Here is a 6166-nt window from a genome sequence, read left to right on the forward strand (position 1 = left end):
TTAGATCCTTTTTCTCAAATTACGCACACTCACTCAAGTGGCGTTTTCATACTTTAGTTGTTTGCGCTTTGGAAACACCAGGTGGCATTCGTATTCTGGCTATAAACAGCTACATGAGCAAAATTAACTATTTTCATATGGCTGAACTCGACAGACACACCTCGCGAACCACTTTGGTCTGATTACTACTTTGACAAATACATCACTCACTGTACACCCTCACACAAATGCATACTATACTTGTATGTAAGAGTTTTTTCCAACCATAAACACGTATGCAAAAAATATCCATGCACAAAGTTTGTGGAACATATTCTCGTGAACTTAAACACCGTGTATACCTAGAGACATATACACACGCGTACATGGTTCTACTTATACTCTCTTTGTAAATGTTTTGATGGACACTATTTCAGAGCAAGCCCAATCATGTTCGCGAACAATAAATGTCTTCTCGGAGTTGTTTTATGGAATTTTATGTTAATATTTGTATATGCGCTACGTATATATATATATATATATATATATATATATATATATATATATATATATATATATATATATGGATATAGATATAGATATAGATATAGATGTAGATGCATATATATATATATAGAGAGAGAGATATATATATAGATATAGATAGATAGATAAATATATAGATAAATAGATAGAGAGCGAGAGAGAGGGCGAAAGAGATAGGAAAAGAAAAAAAATGGCGTAATCCAGCGTCACTTACAAATATTCTCAAGTAAAAGAACGGCAGTTTCCTTGTAAAGAAGTTCATAGTTACATTTTTTACTAACGCTTCACTTTACTAACGTTTTACTTCATAACTCTTCTATTGCTTTGTTTAAATAAGACAAACCTATTTTGATTCCTCATCCAATTAGTGTCTAAAAAGTATGTATCTCAAAAATATATTTCAATATAAAAGAAAAAAATATTTCCTCAGCATAAAACTCACAGATTTTATGCATTTGTATTCGACAATTTACTTTCGATTCTTGAATGTCAGAGTGTGTCCTTTTTACTAATGTAAATATTTTGAAATTTTGTTCAGAAGAGAATTAGATATCGATCCAAGAAGGTGCGGTTAGTAACGTAATAATGGCATGGTAATATATTCAATAGCGTGTTTGCATGATTATAGAATTCAAGAAATAAATATGCGTCTGCAATCTAAAGTGTATTTCCGTAAGAATTCATATCTAATTAATTCCTTATCCTTTTATGAGTGATATTTACATGATAAATCCACATAAAAGTAAATCACAGCGTAACAGACACGATTTATAGTAACACTCACAACTAGCTACATTTTTTAGTCAAATGAGTCGGTAATATCTAGCAGGCTAAAGCATTATCCTTTAATTGTAGGATAACAATATTTTATAAATCTTTATACTTAATAAAAGGAAGTCGTGTTGTCTTTCCCAGAAAAATAAATATTAAATCTGTATAAACGCACACACAACATAACTTAAGAGGCTCACACTTCTAACCAATACGTGATGTAAGTGTTACGACTATTATCACTCGATGCAGTTGTCACGATAAAATCTTACATTAATTTATAGGAGAGTCACTTTAAAAAACGTCATCTTAATATATGGTAGAACGATAGTTTCTCTCTTAGTTTTTAGCTTCACTCTATACTCAATGAAACCAGGACATTTTATACATTTGATGCATTTGTTTCACATCACAAAAATCCGTGTTTATTTATCATTAAAATAAACTTATCAGTATTTTTTTACGATTAAAAGCTTACAAAATTATGGCCAATTTAATCGGCTGATCAGATCATATTATATTTTGTTATTCTACATCAGTTTCAATCAACTGCGAGGAAGACAGTATCATCCAACAACAGCGAGAATAATGCTATGCAAGCATTAAAATTTTTCAAGTTAAAATATGTTGAGAAGTTGTTGTTTTTATTGAGAAATGAACGCTTTAGTATGTAAACATCAGCTTACATTAAGTGATATAACCCAAAACTTTAGGACTTTATAGATCTTTATCCAATAGTTACATATTGAAACAGTTACATGTTTCTCAATATAAAGTGTTTATCTCTCATTATATTTTCACTTTAAAATCTTCCTCATATAATATTATTTTGCTAAAACATAATGCCTACATAGAATTCTTTTCTCGCAATAAACTCACGCTGTGATTCAGTGACTTTGACATTTGTTTTAAATCAATGAATAGATTTTGTTTTCACTGATATATATATATATATATATATATATATATATATATACATACACACACACAAATATATATATATATATATATATATATCAGGAACGACAAACGACAACAGAAATAGCAGCACGAACAGCGACGAGAGTGATAAGGTTTTTGATTTTATTCGTTTCGATATTAGTCTTACATTTTTTCTTAACTGTTTGTCGTCAGGTAATTCATGAGAATGGTTCTCGTAACATGTAAACGAGTACTACCTTCTCATGGTAAGGTTATCGCCGACTAATCCAGTACTACCATCAAGCAAGCTTGATGAGGAGGGTGGCTAGACACTCAGCAGGATAAAAAACAAAACCCATTTTAGGACGGATGAGCACTAAGTGCCAACAAGCACCTAGAAAACTCCTCCAGGTATTGGTTAAATATCCTTGCCAACCCGAAGCCCAAACGTGACTATATGGTAAAACTCCAGGACTATGACGTGAAAAAGTAAAAGGAAAATGGCCCCAGCAGTTCTCGAGACACCGTTTTCGATAGCAACAGAATAGAGGGTTTTTTAAATCTCTGGATTCGAACAGTCTGCCATTGGAAAGTGAACATTGAAACGTTCAACCAGAGGTCATTGTCTACTGACGTTAGAGTTACAGACTTAGATGATCAACTAGAGAATATCAAATTTGATGTCATAGGAGTGTGTGAAACCAGAATCAAGGGTTACAGATGTCTCATATTTTACAAAAGCGGACGCCACTTATACTATAAGGTTGGGAACACCTCCTACAACAGTCTGGGCGTTGTGGTCTATATGAATATTGCAGGAAACATCGCAAACGTTAGGGGTGTTTAAGACAGTGGCACAGCTCACCATCAGGACTAACAAGGGATGCCTCATTAATACCATTCAGTTTTGCCTTACAACACCAGCCCATACTAATGAAGAGATGGAGATGTTCTATAAAGATGTCCATAAATTATTTTTTACTAGCAAAGCCAGTCACACTAATATTATGGGTGGTTTCAATGGCAAGGTTGGAATAGGAAATACATTCGAATCAAGTACTGGTTCATACGGTTATAGAACAAGGAAAAGCAAAGATGACGCCCTAGTACACTTTGCAGAACACCACCATTTAAAGATCATGAATAGTATCTACAAGAATAGAAAACAGATGCTGGATTTTTATATCCCCCCAATGGCAAGACAAAGAATAAAATTAGCAAATGACTATGACTGATAATTATGACATAAACAGGTTAAACCCGGGGAGTGACAATCAAATGATCAGAATGCCTCGTAACATAGACACCAAGCTTGAGAGAACAAAGCGTATCAAAGGGCACTTGAAGAGAAACACCCAGTGCCTAGCATTCAAGTAATCACTGTTCTCGCTGCTACTTACTATTCATGCGCTAGCAACATCAGAAGATAAAAACACTGCCCAAAACCAAGGGTATATCGGAAATCAACCGGGCCGTCCTGGAAATAGCTAGTCAACAACAAACCGGAGAAACCAGAAAAACTGTCTACAATTACAAAACAGCTGAGATAAAAAAAAGATGAACAGAGGTGGTACAAATGTACAGCACATAGAATACATTGATGTATGCAACACTCTGAACCACAGAATAGAAAATGAAATGTAAAACTTCGATGAACAACACATACTACAAACCTTGACGTCCATCAAGGCAGCATATCGATAGAAATACTATCACCTATCTCAAACAGAAAGTTGTAACTCTCATCCTCGACCTAAACAGAATTGTTTCAAAGTGGGAGACGTTCTATGCTAACCTCTATGCCACCAGGCAAACAGGACACCCTCCAACCCTTCATGCACTGAAAAATCTGAGAGGAATCCTCCACCCATCCTTTTATCGGAAGTGAGAACAGTTATTAAGCGACTGAAGTCAGAAAAGGCTGCAGGAGAGGATGCTGTCACAGCAGAAGTACTACAGATAGATTGAGGAATGCATCACCTGCCATCATTCATAAGAAATGAGACACTGTAGATATTAAGATCTATCAGCCAATCAGCCTTCTGCTATCGACATACACTGTATTCTCTCAGGTCGTGCTAGGACGTATGCTATAGACACTCGACAGTCAACAATCCCGAGAATTTATAGGTTTCAGAGCAGGCTACTCCACCAGCGGCCAGTCAATTACAAACAAAAGCCAATGAATAAAAGATCCGACTGCGCCTTGGCTTTTGTGAATTACGAAAACGCTTTCGACTCTATAGAGTTTGCTCCACTGCTAACTTCCCTTGAGAACAGAGGAGTTAACTTACTTGCTTAAAGACCTGTACAGCGGGGATATCTCTACTTTAAAGATCCATCGTGACAGCAACAAGCTCAAGCTGGAGAGGAGAGCAAAACAAGGTGACAACATCTTCAACAAAACTATTCGCAGTCTGTTTCCAGGATGCGATAATTAGTTGGATTAAGTGGGAGGGTAGGGAATTCAGGATCGATAGCGAACACCTGTCAAATCTCATCTTCGCTAATGATATATTACTGATGGCACACTCTCCTCAGGAACTAAATAACATTCTAAACGACATCCACTCTAAGAGCGAACCGGTTGGCCTAAACATACATCTTTAGAAGAGATGTTAAACAAGCAGGCTTACAAGTCGCCAAAAATTGTTGATAGAAATTCCATTAAGAAAGATGAAAGCCACATCTACTTAAGAGAGAAAATGACGAAAGGTAGAGATCTCCACGAGATTAAGAGAAGGATAGCATTGAGATAGGCAGCTTTCGGAAACGTGGAGAATATCATGAGAAGCCAGAAACAAATATGTCAATGAAATGGAAGATCTTCAATGAATATGTAATATCTGTGATAATCTACCGTAGTGAAACATGACCACGAAACTCGCAAAAGTACAATCTTGGCAGTAGAAAAAAGGAAGATGGAGAGAATAATGTAAGTCATCACTTTACAAGACAGAAGAACAAACATATGGATCCGCCAACAAACAACAGTTGTTGACATCAATATGCCATCAAAACATCCGAAGACAGAGAGGTAGGGTACGTAGCCAGATAACATGATAACAGAGAGTGTATCAGGATAACGGAAGGGACAGCTCGTTAATTTAAGATGCCAAAGAGAAGACCAAGGACGAGGTGAAGTGATGATATGCTACAACATGGCAGCGGATAACTCGGTAGAAAGTTCGAAGGCTAAAGACCAGGCAGGGGGGTTCTCATTGAGTGATAATATATATATATATATATATATATATATATATATATATATATATATATATATATATATATATATATATATATATATATATTAAGTAACGTGATTTATAATTTAACATTTAAAAATCAAATTTTAATTAAATTAACAATCCGTTTCATAAGAAGAAACAACAACAAAATCAATTATCTGTACGATCGTTTCGGAAAACAATGCTTTTTAGTGTGGTATACATCAAGTTATGTAGAATAATTATATATAGTTTTTTGGTAAGCAAGGTCTCCTCATCAGCAAATTTTGGAGGGTTTTTATTGAATTTAAAAGACAGCATAAATAAAACTAGCATTAAAAGTAAGGCAGATGAATCTGAAAAATTGAAATGAAAGGTCTGGATTTAAAATTTATAAGAAAATTAATATGGGTTAGATATAGAAATAAGTAGAGAAAAATATATATTTTTTAATTTACATAATAAATTTGCTTTTAAAATATAAAGAGATATTTACCTTTTAATTTTTTTTTGAAATCAGGAACTGTGGTTAAAGTAGTCATTTAGATGTTTGCTATAGCTTTTTATCTTATTGAATGATGAATTTTAAAAAGGGGGACGCTCATGCAATAAATTGTTTCCGTTAGCGTATTTTTTATTTAAAGACGCTACGGCTTATATATAGAAAATATTGTTATTACATTTTTAAGGGGAGATAATTGTCATGTTTTCTTGACTTTATT

Source organism: Euprymna scolopes, chromosome 17 (assembly GCF_053919585.1).
Source record: "Euprymna scolopes isolate OS-2025 chromosome 17, ASM5391958v1, whole genome shotgun sequence".
NCBI lineage: Eukaryota > Metazoa > Mollusca > Cephalopoda > Sepiida > Sepiolidae > Euprymna > Euprymna scolopes.